Raw genomic sequence first — 20,487 nt, forward strand, 5'->3', positions numbered from 1 at the left:
ATCATTTCCTCATTTGCCCTCTGTGCTTTCGGGGTATCAGAGTGTGGCCTGCACGGTGATAGGTACTAAGTTAGAAAGGGTGAAGGGCACCAGTGTTCACCCGTGGTCTTTCATGGGTCACCCTCCAGAAACCAGGGTGGGCCTGATGGCAGCCACAGCCACGCTTCCTGGTTGCTCAACATCACACAGAGTCTGCTCTTCCGTTGCCTCTCATAATTTAAAAATGTGGGAAGCTGTGGAAAGCCGCCCCACCCCCGGGATCATTCCAAAGAAAACTGGGAGGCTGAAGCTGGTCTCCGTTCTTGCATGGAAACATTCATCAATGGTTTTTAAAATTGCCAGGGTTCTACTTTCATTTCATCCCTTGGGACTTGAATATTCAAATCTGGTCTTGAAGCCTGAAAGATGGACTGAAGAGATTTTGTACATCGCTTGATCCTAAAAACAGGGCATCCAACGTCTTAATAAATAGCTTTGAAGAGATCATGATTTTAGAGCCCGTGATTTATTACTCTATCAGAGGAAGAGGTGCAGGAGAAAACATGCACTGAAATAAGCATGACTAAGGGCAAACTAACCTCCTGGTAGAAGAAGATAATACCTCATTCCTCTCTCCCCCTGAAATGCTCTGAAAGAGCAGTTTAGTTGCAGGAGTTTTGCAATCCGTTACAAAATTTCAGTGTCTATCGGAGGTTCAAATGCTTAGGAAGTTCATGCATTTTCTATTTCAGCTGTTCCCAGATCTCCTAAATAAAGCATTTCCCTAGTGTAGGCTCCCAGGGCTACATGTAGGGCAGTGGCCGGGTCTGCTCGCCGGGGTCAGGAAGGCTGTTCTTCCAGGAAGGGCTGCAAAGACCCTGGGAACGGGACCAGCCCAGCTCACAAGTATGAAGAGAATGTCGGGAGAGGAAGTGGTGGCTGTGAGTCAGCATGAGTCATCTCGTTCCAATGAGAATGAAGATTGAGGTGTGCGCCTTTTTTTTTGAGTCTCAATCGTGTGGACATCATTGGGAATGGAGGGAAATAACTGACTGTATGGTCGTTGCTTTTTAAGTTTCAAACTGACATTCCAGGCGGGCTGTGCCCGAGCCAGCATCTGTTTTCACATCTTCACAGCCTGGTCCTGGGAAGGTGGAGCCCACAGCTTCTCCCTGGTGAGTAGGTTTCTGTCACTTTCATGTTCATTTCTGCACTTTGCCTCAGAGTCTCAGCTCTAGGAAAGCTGAGGGGGTCTTGGAGCGGATACTGTGTTTCGTTCAGACGTTGAAGATCTTTGGCTTTAGAAAGGTGGCTCTCTGCCCTGTCCCTGTAGCTACTGTCTGTGAGCCTGATTGTTTGGAGTTTCTTAGCGGTTCATTGTGAGACTGTTCATCCTGTATTACCGAGGAGACAGTGATGCTTGGCTGGTTTAAAAGCTGTTTGAGACTCCTCTGTGGAGCCGAAGGGAAGTTCAGAGGTGGAGGTGGGTGACTAACTCAGGGGTGCTGAGGCCGGGCTGGCTTCCGCTTCTCAGAGGTGGAGGAAAGACAGCTTCTGAGCAATTTCTGGCCGCGTGGTCTGAGCTGCCCACGTTTAGTGCAAGAAGTACAATAAAGAGGCAGAATTTTGGCTTTTCTCTCTACGAGCATGAGAAAGATTCCAGGAGCTTATCTGGTGTCTTTCGCCTTTCCTTAACACTGAAAGTCACACACAATAGTAAAATCAGAAAGAAAATGATGCCGCGGACTGGGGGGCAGGGGGTGAGGAAGGGGGAATTGAGTGGTTCTGAGACCTGACTTGACCTCGGTGTGTGTTTCTCAAGCTGTTAACATTCTGATAAAGCTTAGCTTTACTGTCAAGTAAGATACAGGAAACTTTTTTTTTTTTTTCGAATGTCGTCTGGTTACTGTAAATGAAACGGTTAAAATGTCATAAATACCTTATGGTAAACAATTTTCAAATTTGCTTAAAAATTTGCACATCAGTAAGCAGGGTATGACAGAGCTTTTTCAGTACAGTCATTTGAGTGTGTGGGCTTCCTGGGTTAATAATGAGTCAGCATCTGATTTCTAAAATTGGAGCAGCTGAGAGAACATTCGATTTGCCCCCAGCACCCGTGTGGTGGCTGGCGGGCCCCCTCTAGGAGGATTCAGCTGTTGCGTCTTCCGTTAAAACCAACTTTGGATGCCTCCCCTGTTTTGGTGACGTCTCCAGCTTCGGTCCCAGTTCTGCCATGTGTGGCTGGAGGGGTTCCCTGTGCCGGACCATCTCCTTTGGCTGACGTTGATGGTTTTTAGGTTATGCCATGACCGGATTGGTTGAGTATACGGTTGGTTCAATTAAAAATCCAGAGTTTATGAGAGGCTGGCGTGGCCCAGGGCTGAAGCTGTCCTGGCCGAGGGACCCAGTGGGAGAGGCGGTCACCATGTGAGCTTCAAAGCCCAAGTTCTGCAGGTGACACGTGGCGTGGGAAGATTGTCAGCTTAAAATCCGAGAGCGGGATTCCGAGGAAGAAAACCTCCCTCCGGTTTTATCCTTCTTATCTATAAAATGAGAAAACTACTAAGAAAATTAGAAAAAAATTAATGATTGGGTTGCCGGCTAGCAGCTCAAGGGCCCAGTGCAGGCCTGTTTAAATCCATCCCCCCCACTAAGTTCTGCTGACCCGCCCGGGACTGATTTCTTGTGTTCTGATGACTGTTGTCAGGGATCCCGTATTCTTTGGGTCACAGGCCCTGATGAACCCTCATGTCTCAAGGCTCTGATAGCCTTGGGCTTCCAGACCGTGCGTGACACCACCCGTTTCAGGGGACGCCTGGGAGGACTCAGAGAACCAGCGTCTGCCAAGTGCGTAGAAGAGGGTCTGGACTCAGAAGGGACCCCCTCAACGTTAGCTCTGCTAGCTTCTCTGCTTACCTGTACCCTAAAGGTATCTGGGCTCCCCGAGTTAGTGTCTTGACATTTTCAAGCAAGATCCTGCGATTCCAGTGGGATCAGCGGTGTTTCCAAAGCTTGAGCCACAGCCATGCAAGTGTCAACTTGGGACCCCAGCCAGGCAGAGACCAGGGGTTTCCAAGGTGGGAGACCTGCCCGGTGTCCTTTTCTTGGTGAGTCATCTTCATAAGTGCTCAGAGAAATGCCATCTTCATGCAGAGAAGAGCCCGTAAGAGGAGAAATGCCTTAGGAGGTGCCTCTGTGTTCCATGTCTGCCTTCACTTTCTCCTGTCCTCGTTTCAGAGACCACACCAGGTATCAAACTTGTGTTTATCACTGTCTTTAAATCCTCCCGGATAAGCACTGTTGGGAAGTGGCTTTGAAGTGGCTGATTTTATCCTAGACGTTGATTCTGTCCTGTAGAAGTCAGGCAGTTGTATGGTTGCTAGAGGTCCACTGGTCTCTTACCCATGAGACATGAGCCTGTGATGAACTGCTGTTATCATTTCTGTAATCAGGAGAAGGAGTCATTTAAAAAGGTCAGAAATAAGGCCATGGCTAGGTCTGAAAAGAGAGCATTTAGTAATGTGATTTGCTGCGTGGTCATGTGTTTCTAACTACCCAAAGCTGCTGATTCTAAGTGTGGATGCAGGCAGGGAGTAAAGAGGGAAACATTCTACGATAGAAACGGAGCAGACGTTTTAAAAGGACATCTACGTCAAAAGCAAACAAACAAATGCTGAGAGTTTGATGATATTTGGAAGTCGCCCGGTGCCCTATGGTCGTGGCATCCTCAGCCTGGGGACTGGCTATGGCTTGCTGGCCTGGTCCCCCACTCTCCACTCCTAGTCAACACCCGGACCTGGGCTCTCACTACCTCCTGCCACGGGGTTTCCATGGTACCCGATAGGGGTGTGTGTGTGTGTGTGTGTGTGTGTGTGTGTGTGTGTCCCTCTGTTTGGCAGTTTGGGCAAGTTTCTTAACTTCTTGGTGTCCAACCTTCATCATCGTGAAATGGGAATATACTAGCACCACCCTCGAGGGGCCTTGTAAAAATCAGTGATAATTGGCACACAAGTTACAAGGAGACTCGACAGCCATTAAGTACACATTCAGTGATTTAGAAATATACCCACACGCCTTTCCATCTCTCCCTGGGCCCTGAACCCTGGGAATCCAGAAGGAATTGGCTCTCGTGCCCCCGAAGTAAGATCCCGTCTGTGTCATGAATTACATGGCATGTTCTGTATTTGCAGGATATTTATTGATTAGGTGAATGGGAAGTGCTTCTTGGTTCTCTCCAGGAATACCTGGGGTTCTAGATGTCACGACCATCATCATGACCATCATCGTCATCATACTTACCCTTCACATCATCACAGTGAGAACAGCTCCCATTTCATTCAGCTCCAACCATATGGTAGTAACTTTCTGTATATTACCTTTAACCCCCTCCTCCCGACGTACACACATACCCACCCTGGAAGGTAGAAAGGATGGCCAGTTACTCAACTCACTGGAGGTCCAGGATTCCCAGGCGGGCGTATCAGGCAGAGCAATTGCTTCAAGGAGTGCACTGGTGACGGGAGAGCCCCTTACCCCCATCAGGAGAGGAGAGTCAGGAAAAGCAGGGGCCCGGGAGAGTTCATCATCCAGCAGACAGAGGTCACGAGCCAGAAAATACAGGACCACTGAATTCAGACCTGCCCCCGGGGTGGAAGCAGCTGGATTCTGTACTCGTGCTTCCTGTCTTAAAGCCAGCTACAGTCAACTTCTGGTTATTTGAAAATCATCATAGTATATGGAGCTGACTCATATTGAAAATATTAAGTAAGACACACTTAAAACTAAAACCCGGGGGAACATAACAGGACCTTTCCTTGTTGATTCTGGAGGTATTCAAGTCTCAAAAGCCAGATCTTTACAGTCATTCTGCAGGGGTCCAAGAGAAGTGTGTCCTTTTGCTCCGTCTGCCCTCTCCAGAACGGCCCCGTCAAAGTAAGGCGCCAGGTGCACTGTCCATCTCCTTTCTGAGTTTAGGCTTTGCATCCTGGGCGCTGGTTCCAGCGTGTATGTCAGTCTCAAATGGTGTCGCTTTGTGGGGAGTTTTTCCCTGCAGCTGCCACTTGTGCCATGAGCCAGAGGACCCTCTGCCCAGCGCCGTTGGCGGGGCGGTGCTGCGGGGCAGGGTTTGGGCTCCTACCAGACTCAGGAGGGTTCTGGTTAGACCACAGAGCTCAGGCAGGGAGAAGCCGACAACAGATCAGAAGGAAGTCGAGGCCACAGGAAGGAGGGGTGGGTGGGATGCTTGGCTGTTCTCAGAGGATTACTCTGATTCAACAACAACAACAACAACAAAAGCTGGTTTTATTGCATCTTGTATAATTGGAAAAGCTAACAGTGATGGCCGGTCTTATCCATTACAGTTTTCTTGCTTATCTTTTGCTTTCAGGATTGATTACCTGCAAGGAAAGACTTCTGCTGCAGGGACTTTTAGCCCTTCTAGCCGCCCTGTCCTTTCAAAAGTGTGTCATACTTAAAACATTGGAATTTTTAATGATGGCAGAAATGTATCATTTTAGCTATTCTCACTGGACAAATCATTTACAGAGTGTGAGAGGGATGCTTGGGTTTCTATCAGTTCAGCTGGATATAAAGGGGTATAAAGGGAAATTACAAGGTAACAGTACCTCCAGCAAGTGTTAGATTTACTTTCTCTCAGGTAGAAAAAGACAAAGCAAGCTGTCTGTCCAGGGTGAAGGTCAAAGGGCAGTCAGTTCATTCATCTCTCTTCTCTACCATCCTTAGCATTGGCTTCCTTCCTCAAAATTGTCTTATGGTTTTATGAAGGCTGCTAGAGCTCCAGCCATCACCTCTGCATTCCACACAGGAGGAAGGAAGGAGGTGGGGGCAAAAGGCTAAGAACCCTAGATGTCAGGCTCCTTTAAAGAGCCTTCCTAGAATCCCCAAGGAACCCTTTCTGCCTAAGTCTTTGGCCCCCTATCTGTAGAGGATCCTGGGAAATGTTGTTTTTTAACTGGGCACATTGCTGCCCCTGACAACAGGGGTTGTTGACAACACAGGAAGCAGGGGAGAAAGGATATGAGAGGGGCAAAAAGCAGACATGAAATAACACGTTGCTCTCACTGGAAGTATCAGGAGGGGGGTACAAAGAGACCATGGCTTCAAGGGCTTTGAACAACTGGAGGAGACGTTCAAAGGGACAGAAATCACTTGTTTGATTTTTTTGTTATATCTAAGTAGGATTTCTTTTCATTCATGCATTTAGCAAATATTTCTCATTTACCCAATAAAATAATGATAATTTGAGCACTGCTTTTGTTTATGAAGTGTTGACTTGGTAGCAGGCGTGGTTAAGGAAGCTTTGTACATATAACCTCACTTAGTGTGCAGATTCTATCAAGTATCGTCCCCATCACCCAGATGAGGAACTTGGGGCACAGGAGGGTTTAAGGAGGTGAGTAAGGTCACACTGTTAGTAAGTAGAGGAGCTTGGCTTCGAACCCAACCGTCTGGTTCTTGGACCCAGAGATGTGAACCGGCAGACAGGTCTCTCCTATTTATATCTTTCTGGTGAAATAGACATAAATAAGTCCAATAAGGTCAGGCCGCCATAGGTGCCCCAGGAGACCAGCCCAGGGAAGCGGGGAGGCCTCACCTCTGACAGCACCTCCTGCCTGGGGAAGACGCATTAGAGAATCCAAGCTGAGCATTCTTCCCCCCCCCCCACCTCCCCACTAGGGGACACACCAGGAATCTCAGCTATGTCTGGGCTCATGACTCGCCCCTTTCCTCACAGCCAGCTACTCGGCCTCCTGAGTCAGGACCACGCCCTTCCAGTCCTGAGGGTGCAGCAGGGAAACTGCCCAGACCTGGCTTCAAAGGCTGGGCAGGGTTCCAGCGAAGAGCAGAATGGCTGAAGAGGTTGGGCTTCAAGGGGCTGCAGTTTAGTCACATCACTCAATCTGATCAAAGGCGAGAGAAGGGGAAACTGTCACATTCTCCACTCCACACAACTGCCTGTTATCTAGTGACACAATCAGGGCCAGGAGGATGCATGAGGACAGGAACGATTGGGGGGAGGAGGAGTGTCTGCTGTTACCCCACCTTGGACCTAAGGCCCTTCCTGTGCTTTGCTTGCCCTGCCTCCCAGGGCCTTCTTCCTCCAGCTCCTGTATAGATGGGGCAGTCAGTGGAAGACATAGTCTGCAGTGGGGTAGCTGGGGATTTTCGGAAGGCTCCTTAAAGGACCTTGACATCTAAGAGGCTTAACCTTTTCCCCTCAGGTCCCTCCTTCCTCCTGTGTGGAATGCAGAGGTGATGGCTGGAAATCCAGCAGGCTCCTTGAAACCATAAGACAATTTGGAGGAAGGAAGCCAGTGCTAAGGCTGGCAGAGCCAGCGGATGGAGCAGGTTTGGGAGGCCAGGAGCTTTACCTGGAGATGTGACTCTTTTTGGAGTGGGTTTACCTGCATGATGCAGAGAGAGGTGGGAGAAATCACTGGTGGAGAAATTCAATCTGTGGGTCAACGAGGAGGGTCCATAGGGTCGTCAGGGTCCCTTCTGTGTGCAGCTGCATTTCATATCTCTGGTATAACAGGCAAAGGCTCAGGGCTGCAGAGTGACTTCCATGGCCCTCAGGTGCTTTTGCCTTCGTGGGCCCTTCCTGATGCAAAAAAGTATCATGACTGTCTTGGTACAAAGATGCACGTCATCCAGACTGGATTTATTATTATATATTCAATTTCATTATACTCAGGTTTTTCTTCTGATGTGAAAATAAACTATTTTATTTTGAGAGCATTATGGGCCCAAGGCCTTGTCCCCTGTGTGCCCAGTGCAGAGGAAGGCCCTGGGAGGGCCTCGTCCTGGAGAATGGAGGCTGGTCCCGGTGTGCGGGGGGGGGGGGATGGCGTCTGGACTGTGGGTGGTCCCCGGGACTGTGGGTGATCCCCTGGACTATGGGTGGCTCTCTAGACTGTGGGTGGTCCTTTGGACTACGGGTGACCCTGGCAGTGCCTCTGAGGGTGGCAGGCGGGCCTGGCCTATTGTGCATAGCTGGTGAGCCTCAAGTCAGCTTTGGAAATGACGATGTGGGTTTTCAGATGAGGATTCTCAGAGCGGAGTCATCTACCCCGTGTCCATTTTTCCTTCCCCTTTCCTCTTTCTCCCTGTAATCGCTCCACTCATTCAATGGGTTTGTTCAGGGGGTAAGGGTTTCAGCCTCCAATGCTGAGGCATCAAAACTGGAACTCTCCTTTATTCTCCAAATCTCTAAATTACATTAATCTGTTCCAAGCTTACCCTGCCCCTACTTTACCCCCTCGACCTGCCTGTTGGGGAACTCAGATTCTTTTATGATTAGGGATCCCTGTTTGTCCTGGTATCATCAAACAATCCTGGGGTTACCCGGTTCCGGAAAACCGGGGCTGGAGGTGGGGGGAGTCCACTGAGGCGGCCGCCAGCACTGCTGCTTCAACGCTGAAGACTTGAAGGAGTCAAGGTGAGGCCCCAGAGCTACTCAGGGTCCTGCTCCAGCCGAATGGGGACCCGCATGACCTGGGGCTCTGTCTCCTGACCACAGAGCCCTGCCTGGAGGTGCGCCACCGCTCCTGGGGTCTTGGCGTGAGCTCCCAGCCCCTGTAGCTGCCCTTGGCTGTGTCCGGTGGGAGTGGCTTCTGCATGCCTGTGCTGCCCGCTGCTGGACCTCTTCTAACCTGGGCCTCCGTCTTGGCCGTGATAACAGAGGGGAAGAAACAGAAGACGCTCGGGGGACCCATGGGAGTCACATGGTGTCCTCTGTGGCTTCCCAAACCTCCAGGGCAAGCCGTCCAATGAGTGACTGCAGCCACATGTGGCTAGTGTGACTGGGCGCTGAATTTAAATGTTTACTTCATTTCAATTAATTTTTTTTTTTTTTTTTTTTTGTGGTACGCGGGCCTCTCACTGTTGTGGCCTCTCCCGTTGCGGAGCACAGGCTCCGGACGCACAGGCTCAGCGGCCATGGCTCACGGGCCCAGCTGCTCCGCGGCATGTGGGATCTTCCCGGACCGGGGCACGAACCCGTGTCCCCTGCATCGGCAGGCGGACTCCCAACCACTGCGCCACCAGGGAAGCTCTCAATTAATTTAAATGTAAGGGCACATAGCCACATGTGGCTAGTGGTTACCCTATTGCACAGCACAGATCTAGAGCTTGTTTTCCTAATCCGGGCAGCTTTGAGAGTCGGGCTGTCACCCTGAGGAAGGATGTGGCACTGGGGTGAAAGTTCAGAATTGGGCACCGCGTGTGCTGAGGTCCCCAGGAGGGTGGGTGTCCCTCCCAGGTGGAGAACCCTTCAGCCAGGAGCTGTGGACCAGGCAGGTGGGGGGCCAGGGCCTCTGCCACCAGTGGCCGTGAGCCTCAATATCCCCATCTCTGGGGGATAAAACCCCAAGTGACTCTCAGGGCCTCGAGGGCCCCAGCTGAGGGACCTGTCCAGGAGGAAGCCGGGGCTGGGTGCCTGACCCCTGGAGCATTTCTGCCAGTGGGGTTGATGGCGTTTTCGAGGTGCAGGGGCCTCAAGTGAGGAGCACACAGCCTGACCGTCTGTGCATGTTTGATAGTGAACTTTCCCGTTTGGGGATGGGCATCCTTTGTTTTGTTTGCGTGAAGCCGTTCCAGGGACTGAGCTCAGGCGTGGTTCCTGTCACTGGCCTCCTACACATCCCCCAAGTGTGTCTTTTGACTCTTTTGACTTTTTAAGAGAGAAGCATTAAACTGTGTTCAGCCATCGTTGACAAGAAACACGCAAGCAGGGGGGAGATGATCTACCCGGGGGGAAGATGGCAAACCTCGGTCCCTGGCCCTGCAGCTCTCAGCACAGCATACGTTCTCTCGGGCACAGATGATGTCCTTGCACACGTATGGGATCGTGGGCTGAGACGCACTGCCATCCCTCCCCTGAGGCAACCCCCCCAAATTCCAAGATTTCGCTCCTGGCGGCTCCCCCAGGCCCAGTGCCGTTTGCTCTCGGTTCGTGGACCGTCTGTCGGTGGGGAGGCTGTGGGGCACGATGATGAAGCAGCTGCTGGAGCTGGACCTCCAACTAGTGTGCTGCACACTGCCTGGCAAGTCATCTGTGCCTCCTGACCTCAGTTTCCTAATTTGTGAAATGGGAGCAGGAGCAATGAGCACAGAGGATAGTTTCGAGGATGAAAGGAGTTCCTTCATGAAAAATTCTTAGAAAAGTGCCACACATAGTGTTTTATAGTATTAGCTTGGAATTGATGCCTTTTTGCCATTTACCTGTTTAATTTTCCCTTTTTTTTTTTTAAATCAAGACATAGATGATTCATATGCCATTTACTCCTGACCTTTCTTTGGGCCCCAGATCTCCACCCCAGCAGTGGTCCATCCACTCCAACCTCGGCATCCGAGGAATTCCACAGGCTTTTTTTTCCAGGCTCAGGGGCAGCATGGCTGTGGAGCCCTAGACCACTGGGGGAAAGAGATTCAATAGTCCATCCTTTCCTTTTTTTTAAATTTTTATTTTATACTGGAGTATAGTTGATTAACAATGTTGTGTTAGTTTCAGGTATACAGTAAAGTGATTCAATTATACATATACATGTATCTGTTCTTTTTCAAATTCTTTTCCCATTTAGGTCATCACAGAATATTGAGCAGAGTTCCCTGTGCTCTACAGTAGGTCCTTGTTTGTTATCTGTGGGGTTGGCCAAAAAGTTCTTTTGGGTTTTCTGTAAGACGTTACAGAAAGACCCGAATGAACTTTTTGGCCAACCCCATATTTTCAATACAGTAGTGTGTACATGTCAACATCCTTTCATGCACTCATTATTCAGCAAATGTTTCTTAGGACCTATGGAGGCAGGGGATGAACAAATGTGATTGTGAGGAGGGCTGCCAGAGGAGGGGGCACAGCAGTGCTGGGCGAGGGTGTCTCCCACATAAAGGGTGGTCTCTGGTTGTCCCTCTGATGAGAAGACGTTTGAGCGGAGATCTGAGAGACGTAGGGGTGTATGTGTGTGTGTGTGTTGCTTGCTTTTCCTGTGCAGATCTGGCAGCTAGAGTGAAGCCCTGTCTCCCCCTCACCAGCTCTGTGGCCAGGAGCCAGTCACTGAGCGTCTCTGGTCCTTGTACAGCGTATGGGCAAAAGGGGACCCACAATGGCAGGTACTCAAAGCCCAACTTGGAGTCATCATCATCACGAAGACATGCTTCATTTGCCACTGGGAGTTCCCTGGGTTCGACGGGCACTCCCACCACCCTCACAGTCCCTCTGTGTGAGCCCCATGAGGCAGGGGTCCCCAACCCCCAGGACACAGACCAGTACTGGTCCACCGCGTGTTAGGAATCAGGCCGCACAGCAGGTGAGCACCTGTCACTCCCCATTGCTCGCATTACTGCCTGAACCATCCCTGCCCCCCGACCCATCCCTGGAAAAATTGTCTTCCACGAAACCGGTCCCTGGTGCCAAAAAGGTTGGGGACCACTGCGTAAGATGGGGACACCTTATGGCATAAGGGGTCATCTGATCTATACTTAAACCCCTTCTCTCCTTCCAGACACAGCTTAATCCAAAGCCTCTTTTCTGGTATTTGCACATTTTGGACCTAGCTCTACCCCTGAAGCCACTCCATCGTAGTCATGATCATAATTATAGTCATAAATCAACACATTCATTAGCATTCATTGAGCAATTTTTCTGTCTCCCAAACTGTTGAATGATAACATGAGCCCCAGCTTCTTCCACGCCAGAGCCCTTCCACATGCACGGACATCAGCACTTGTATTCAAGCTCTTCCCTCCTCCTGTGGTTCCTGAAAGATGCAGCAACTGTGACCCTGTGCTGCCCTCCCTGGCACAGACTGCAGTTCTCTGAAGTCCCTCTACACATGAGCACCATACTCTCCCTTGTAAGGGATACTAGGCTGAGGTCTGGGGCCAACACGCCCATCTGTTGGACCCACAAGCATCCCTGCCTCTGTGTGTGGGGACACGTTTAAAGCCACATCTCTCTCATTTTGCATTTGAGGTGCTGACTTAGTTTTGATTTTTTTAAACAGGAGTAAAATTTTACATTCTCCTTAGTTTGATCTTCTAGATTTGGCCCATATGTTCGCTAATTAAAATGTAAAGCTTCACATCACCTGCCAGTTGGAGAGGTATCCCTTTTATTTCTTTACCGGAAGATCTTTTGAATCAGTGTAGACCAGGAGCAGAGGCCGGTGGCACTCCGCTGGTGATCGTCTTTGAGGTTGCCAGCATTTAACATTCCGGGGCACCTTGCCTAATGCAAACAGCTTACCTTGCTGCACAGGTTTCAATCATGTGGATGAAAGGACGAGGAACATACAATCAGATGTGTGATGTGATCCCATAGACTGGTGGTGCAGGCAGTAATAATTTAGACACTCAGCCAGACTTCGGGTGGATAGCCATCCTCCTTCTCTCCCGTTCTGTTCTTTCTTTCCCTCATCCTCAAGCATGGGGAGCTTAGGGCAAGGCTGGCTAACTCTTGGGCAGCTGTTAATTAGATGCTAGCAGTAAGTTACCTTAAACTTTCAGAACATTTGACTGCTCCGTTGTCAAATGATTGCTGTTTCAGTCGTGGTACATAGTCGCATCCTCAGAGTTTGTGGGTTGGATGCATTTGATTGGCTTCAGATTTGCCTTTCAAGCTGGAGCCACTGAGCCCAGCCTGACAGACGGGTGGCTGTCTGTGAACGGTCCCTTTGAAGTCCCCAGGAGTGCCAGCTCAGGGTGAAGATCTGCGGAGGGAGAGGTGAGACGCAGAATGAGCGCAGACTGCCACCCAGCAGCACAAGAGGTGACTGCAAACCACGAGCTTCCCCGGGAGAAAGTGAGTCTCCCAGGCTCTGTCTGCTGGTCCAAAGCGGGCATTACTTGCTCTGTGCTCACCAGCTGTGTCCATCACTGGGGGACACTTGGATGGAACAGGAACGGTCACTCGAGAAGGGATTCTATTTTCCAAGAGCACATCCAGATGAAAGGCTTTTAGGATCATTCAAGTACATGATTTCCAAGAGAAGACAACTCTTTTGTAATCCCTTCTGGGGCAGCTCGCCCCTGGCTGCAGGGAGTCTCGCAGGTGCTCTGAGGTTGGTGAGTGATGGGGTGCACCCTCCGGCCACGGGCACCCAGAGGGCGGCACCTGGAAAGGGGTGCACAGGGGGAGCTGTTTAGCTGGTGTGTCTCAGCGTCTCTTGAGATGACCCTATGGGTTGTCTCTTTTAATCTGCAAACATGGTGAATAGGCAATAAGGTTTCCAGCTTTAATGTGTTCGAAGAAGGTTCAGAAATAAAACTATAAAAAGCTGTCCAGTGGAAAACATGTTGCTCCCACGGTCTCCCATCTGGTTCCCACTGACCTCCCCCGTCCATCACCCTATTCTTAGCGTCTTACATATCCATCCAGACTTTATGCAAATATAAGCACGTAGTTGAAAGAGTCTTTTTCTTTTCTTTCCTATTTTCCATAAAAGCGATCACAGTCGTTGACTGTGAAACCGCTTTTGTGTGTGGAGAGGATCGGCTTATGGGCGCTGGGCTCAGCAGCTCTGCTCTCAGGGTTCCAGCGGGGCTGGCTGAACGTCCCCTTCTTCTCTGTACTGCGGGGGAGGCCCTGAGCTTGCCCAGGTGTCCAGGGGACAGGCAGGCAGGCCCTCACACTCTGGGAAGGCACGTGTGGGCTCCGGTCCCCAGCGAAGCCCCAGGGAGCCAGAGGGGTGAGTTGCCAGAATCGGGCAGCTCTAAGACACGTTCCCAGGGGTTGTGTCTCCGTTCCCCAAGGTGAGAATCTGGAAACCGGCCGAGGACCAGGAAGGAGAGCAGTGACTCTGATGCCCTGTGCTTCATGAGAGTCCCAGACCCCTGGAGTCACCTTGACACCAAATTGTATTTACAGAACAGGCAGATCCGGAGACGGGGATTGCGGGTTCCAAAGAATTAATCTCAGAATTCTCCTAAGCAAACCTCCGCGCCTAGTGAAAGTCAGCGCTCCTGTGGTGGGAGAAGTTTCCCCAAGCAGTCACGGCTGGCTTTCTGCGAGCACCTGCTCTGGACCAGTGTCTCACACGCTGTCACTCACCGAATCCCCCTAAACGAAGGCCCCCACTCCTCAGAGGGGAAGGAGCGCCTGAGTCACTGTGCTGACTCAGGCGCTGCTTCCCCTCTGAGGTGCTGCTTTTTCTTTTTCTTTTTTTTTTAACAGATTCAATGTAAAGTGGAATGAAAGGGGCTTATTATTATTTTTTAATTTAATATTTATTATTTTATTTTGGGCTGCATTGGGTCTTTGTTGCTGCGCTCGGGCTTCCTCTAGTTGCAGCGAGTGGAGGCTGCCCTTCCGTGCAGTGCGTGGGCTTCTCATTGTCACACAGCTGACGAGTGGGGTAGCTGGAGTCCCAGGCCAGCCGGTCGCCCAAGGCCACAGCCACGCCAGCTTCTCAGTGGACAGCTGTTCTCATGGCAGCCCCCAGACCTGTGGGACTAGCTGGATTTTACCCTCAGAGCAGCCAGGGGCTCAGGAGACAGAAGGCAACTCAGAGGCCCAGGGTGTGTGACAGCTTTGCCGAGAGAGGATGGCCCGGCCCTTCTGTCCGTCCCTGTTTCTTTTAGATGCCAGGCTGGCCCGGTGGCTTCCTCAGAGGCCCTTCCTGCCGAGGACCATTTAAATCAGCAGCAGGATTTTGAGCTGGAGGGAATTCCACGCTCTTTAATACCTTTAGTTTAACTCCTTCTCGGCACAGAATTGACTCTGACGGAAGAGAAAGCACATGACAGGTGTTTATTAAGAAGGGGACTTATTTTCGGGGGAATGAGTTTGGGGGAAGAGTTGGGCAGAGTCAATGATAACGAAAGTGAGTAGGAGTCCGACTTTGTGAGTCACCGTCGAGGGCCTCTGGGTGTGTCATGGGTTGGGTTGTATCTCCCCCAAGTTCACATATTGAAGTCCCGCCCCTCCAGTAACTCAGAAGGAGACCTTATTTGGAAATCGTGTCACATGTAGTGAGGTAAGATGAGGTCATCCTGGAGTACGGTGGGCCCCTAGTCCACGATGGCTGGCGTCCTTATAGGAAGGGGGCTTTGGGGACACCCACATAGAGAGGATGCTGTGTGAAAGTGGCCAGGAACTACCAGAGACGAGGAGGGCGGCTCGGAACAGATGCTTCCCTGGAGCCTTCAGAGGGAGCGTGGCCCTGCGACACCTTGATCGCCGACGTCTAGCCCTCAGAAGTGTGACATAATACGTTTCCGTGCTTTGAGCCCCCCAGTCATTTTGTGATGGCAGCTCTATGAAATGAATACGATACGGTGCACATCCTTAAAGGTCCTGAGGGAGGTACCTCGGAGCAGGTCTCCATCCGCGTCCAGCCCAGCGAGGATTAACCCTCAAGAAGCATCTGCCCACGAGTAGATGAGTGGATGATGGACGCAGGCAATCAGATTTTATTTAAGCAAATAAGATGTTCTCACTTTGTTTTCACTTCCTGAACTGCCGAAAGGCAAAGGCGCAAAAATGGGATTTGGTCTTTACATTTGCTTAAATAAAAAGTCAAAAAGGAAAGAAAAGGAAAAGCGTGCTTCATCTTTGTAAGTGATGGGATTGACATCACATCACTTCACGTAGCCTACGGGGTGTGTCCCCATAGGGGTCTGTTTGGGGCCGTCACCCCCAAGGGCCCGCGACTGAGCCATGGGCCCCATGTGAGCAGAGAACCTCACACGAGGACCTCCCCGACAGTCGGAACTTTCACCCGCAATGTCGTTTTCCGGCTCCTTTCCCTTCTGCCCACGTTCACATGCATCACTCCAAATTCACAGGACGAGGGCAGGGGCTCCCTAGCGCCCGGGAAGCCACATTTTCTGAGGGGATTTTTTGCCGCATTTCCTAGTTATTGAGCACGGGTGTCTGTGAGTCTAACATAAACATGGGTTTGACAAGCAGTTCAGAAAAACAGGAACCATCAATTCATGAGAACTTAAAGAAAAAAATAGTTTAAAGAACCGAGAAGTTGCCACATTATAGTGAAAGAATGTCAGGTTTGGGAAATGACAAAAGTGAGCAGTTTTCACCTCGAAAACCTGGTGCAATCAGTTACACAAGATGTAACCACTCACAAACATGGGCATTTCTTATCATACAAGAGCATTTACAGTCAAGAAGCTTCTTTCAGAGTATTTCATGGAAAGTTATTTTAGCAGCAAGACGAGCCTTCAGCAATGAGTAGTCGTCAAGTGAAACCTTGACTTCAAAGTCCACAGGAGCCCAGACTCAGAACAGAAGGCCACCGGCAGGGTGGACGCCCACGTACACAGCCCCCGTCTCGGGCATCATGTGCTGGCCGGGATGCCCTTGTGGCTGGGCCGGGGATGCACCTACCGCCGGGGTCCCCTGCTCGCCACCATTTGCTACAAGTGCCAGCTTTTACATTTTTAAATAATTCTTTTATTGTAAAATCGAGGGCACGATTTGAAGCAAAGCAAAAACTGCTTAGGAAACAATACTACGTCTGTGGGACGTAAATGGCTTATTACCTTAAGGTACTATCTGAAGAAAATACAAATGTGCCAGGTGAAGGTGACCTGAAGGTAGAGGTGCTGTGTGACTGTCCCAGGACAGAAAAGGGGTTCTGCTGGGACCCCATGGCAGCACCCAGACCGCTGTCCTGACACCAGGTGCAGGCTTTAGAAATTAAGACTGGGAAAAAAGTAATGCTCACCCACATTCCTATTGCTAGAACTTTCTGCTCTTCCCGTTCACACATATTTCCTTCCAGTCTTTTCCCTCTGTACTTATTTAGTAATGGCATAAGTAATCTCTAACATAATTAATCTCCTTTAACATTTAGACTAGTGCACTTTAGGGAACACCCTTTGCCTCATTTTTGGGGTCAGCTTACCTTGCAGTCGTGCACAACCGGTCACTCTTCAGGGGACTCTCTATTCAGGGATGTCTTTAAATTTTGCCCTCGCTGCTAAAGAGTTTTATGGCATAAATCTGATAAAATTGTAGCTATGCATCAAAAAATATAAAGGATGAAACCCAACCTCCACAAATACTGATTTTTAAAAACAAATGTAAAAACTAGCAGATTGTTCTGGGGAGAGTTGGTTTAAAGGAGAAGTCTGTGGCTTACTAATTATTCTTTTAAAAATTGCCTACTCATATGTTTTGGCCCATTTCCCCTCCTTCCCTCCTCTTTTTTTTCTTTCTTTTTTTCTTTCTTTTTTTCTTTCTTTTCTTTCTTTCGTCCCCCCTTCCTTCCTTCCTTTTCTTAATTTCTCCCCCTTCCTCCCTCCCTCCCTTCCTTTCTTCCTTCCGTCCTATTTTTGTTGTTATTCTGTAAGAGCTCTTCAAATATTCTGTATTTTAAACCTTTGATGTATATCCTGCAAGTATTTTTTCCCCAGTCTGTTGCTTGACATTTTACTTTGTTTCTTGTGTCTTATTTCTTTTACAGAAATATTGAATTTTTACGTAGTCCAACCTGTTATTATTTTCCTGACCTCGAGGTTTTAGCTTGCCTAGAAGGTCCGCTCCCACCTCTAGATGACAAAAATATTCTCACATATTTTTTTCCTTCAGGTGATTTGTAATTTTATTTTCAAGATTCAAAATGCCAAGTGTATGGGGATTTATTTTTGTTTATGATTTGAAGTGTTGGGGGGTTGTCAAATTTGTCTCTAAATGGCCAGAAATTGTTCCCAGCACCATTTACGAAGCGGTTCACTTTTTCCTGCTGAAAATATATTTTAAGTTTATAGATTTTAGGTTGGGGGAGTTAGAAGGGGGTGACATAGGTGATTTTGGTTGGAATGTGGGATTGAGGCCTTTGACACAACCCGTCTGCTTTTCAAACATCCTGTGACTTCAGGGCTGAGGGATGCTCGGTGCTTTTAGAGAATGTGAAACAGAAACAGGAAGGGGTCGGGGCAGATAAATGGGGACATATGAACAGTGCACACAGCTGGAGGACAGAACAGCCACAGCAGAGGGGAGAGGATGTCAGGAGAGGGCTAAGGGGAAGCTTGGAGTAAGCGTGTCCAGCGGGCGGCCAGCTCATGGAACACAGATGCTCAGGTGGACACAGGCCAGGCCGGGCCAGTTCCTGGGACACTCATGGGCGCTGAGAGAATCAGGGTCAGATGGATATCTGTGTATTGACAACATTTGACCTGAACCTGGAAAAGTAGACGTGCTACCCAGGTAGAAAAGAAGCCTGATTTTTCTGGGGCCAAAAATAAACAGATCAATGACGATCAGGTATGGACACAATCTATAAGAAAGAGCCGACCCCACCAAGTGGAGGTGGAATCAAACCAGATGATTAGAGGGGCTGTCAGGTCTGCTAAGGGCACCCAGAGGGCCGGCCTGAGAGCCGCCTTTCAGAGAAGTCTTCCTGGGAGGCTGTGATGTCTGTCTTACCACTGTGAAGACTTAGGGTGAGACCATTTAGTCCCCAGGGTCCATGGCAGAGATTGGCTGAGCCAACCACATGATTGTGTGACCTGTGCGTCACACAGGTCCCCGTGTTCACAAGGTCCGTGCCTGATTTAATGATCTGCTGTCATCTTGAAATTCTTAATAGTGTTTGAACAAGGGACCGTGCCTGTTCCCTGGGCCCCATGTGTTCTGAATTTGGGCCTGGACGTAAGTAACAGGTCCCAGCCGCTGTCCTGGGAGCCTAGCTGTCGTTTGCAGGCGTGCACACCCTGTTCCAGGGAGCCCCCGCTGGAAGGAAGCCAGGGCCTGCGGGAGGCGAAATGGACTGTCCATGGTGACGTGGCCTCTCCACGGCTGCTTCATGGAACAGCAGGTCCTGATTTATGAAACATGGCTTGAAAGCAGCTTATGGAAATGAAGGGGAAGGGGGTGAGGAGAGAATTTGCGGAGAAATTCTGCCCCTGTGAAAGAACCTCCAGCCACATGACTCCCTGCGCTTGGGCTGTGTTCTCTCTGCTGGAAGAGCCCACAGAGAAAGGAGGCTGCCAGCAGGAGGCCCAGGAGCTCTGCTAAATGGATGGCTCAGCTGTGCTCTTCTAAACAGTTTCCCTTCCAGAACTAAGAGTCCAGGAGGCTGAGGGACTATATCTCTGTCCTGAAAAGGCACACTCCAGGGGGTGGAGCTGTTGGACCACATTTCCAATTGACCCACCCATTCCTGGGGAGCCCTCAAGATTGAGAGAATCGTGCTTTCTGTTCATGATTCTCTCAGCACCCACGGTCCTGCTACCTTGTGGTCCTCCCTGTGCAGAAGACACCACCGTGGCCTCCGCACCCAGCACTGAGAGAGCCCCAGAGGAATGTTCCTGGACACTAGGCTCAGGCATCCCTACCTGGGGACAAACTTGCTGTCAAGTTATAAAGAAAGCACCAGGGGGCCTGATGACACCCCAGGCTCCTGCCCCAATTCTCCTAAACCCGTGGCTCCCAGGTGAGTTCTCCTGGATTTCATGAATCGCGTTGTGACCACTGAGCGCCCACTGAGGTCAGCCCGCTGCAGGGTCCTTGGAATCTGGTAGCTCAACAACATGATGGTGAAACACCCAGAACATCTGGCTGCAGTTGCCCCCCTAGGAAGCAGAGGCTTCAGAACAACTTCTTCTCTGCTGCTTTCATGTTCAGGCCACCTGTGGGTCAAGTCATTCATAACGTGGCCATGGAGGTGAGGGTATAGACCACAATAAAGGATATACTCCTCCAAAAGCCTACAGGCAAGGATAGAGTGGGAAAATCCAAGTTGATCCAAGAGTTTTGTTTTTTTTTTTTTTTTTTACTGCAGGACTTCTCAGAGCCTTTGGCCATGCTTTGTAAATATCCAAAATAGCATAAAATAGGCAGTAGGTGGTAGATGGTGGGGAAACCCCCCTCTCTTTTATTTTTTGGAACCAGAGTTCCAGTGAATGCAATTTGGGATAACACATTTCAATATTATAGAAGATTAGAAGGAATATATTAGTATGGGCTGAAAGAGAGGTGACATTTGGATTGAAATTTTTAAATGGGAAAAGAACCCCATATGGGAGGAGTGGTGTGGTCAGAGGCAGAACACAGTGGCATGTGGTGCCTGCAGGGCTGGCCGGGGTGCAAGGAGGAGCCTGGGCGCTCTGTTAGAGCTTCGATTGCCAGGTCACCGTGCTGGGCCTTTCACCTGCAGGCAGCGTGTGTGTGCCCACGCGTGTGCGCAGTACTTAAGGTTTGGAGTAGAGAACAGGATGATGGTGATTTAGAAAAGTGACTTTCTGGGAAGAACTGAAGACCTACTGGAGACTCAGAGCCTACTTAGAAGGCACTCGGCACGGAAACTTGCCGTGCGTGGCCAGGAAGGACTGGCCTGGACCACGGGGGGCGGGCGGCACAGATGGGTACACAAGAGCCGCGATCAAGACAGAAGTGGCAGCGGGGAGAACTGGCTGAGTTGTGAAACTCTAGGCCGCCCATGTCACCCTTGACATTTGAGAACTCAGAGCAGATGGTAACACCTGGGCCCATCTATACACGTGGGTCAGGAGGGTGACTGCGAC

The 20,487-nt window shown here is 50.0% G+C and overlaps 1 long non-coding RNA gene across 1 annotated transcript in view; it reads left to right on the forward strand.

Moving 5' to 3' along the window:
- The first annotated feature begins 1,008 nt into the window (after nucleotides 1-1,008).
- Nucleotides 1,009-20,487, forward strand: part of LOC309833743 — a 56,379-nt gene continuing 36,900 nt past the window's right edge. Inside the window, exon 1 of the long non-coding RNA XR_014297804.1 lies at nucleotides 1,009-1,154. This is a non-coding gene — a long non-coding RNA (uncharacterized lncRNA). The remainder of the gene's footprint in view (nucleotides 1,155-20,487) is intronic.

The sequence above is a fragment of the Grampus griseus genome (genome assembly GCF_964374135.1).
Source record: "Grampus griseus genome assembly, chromosome: 15".
Taxonomy (NCBI): domain Eukaryota; kingdom Metazoa; phylum Chordata; class Mammalia; order Artiodactyla; family Delphinidae; genus Grampus; species Grampus griseus.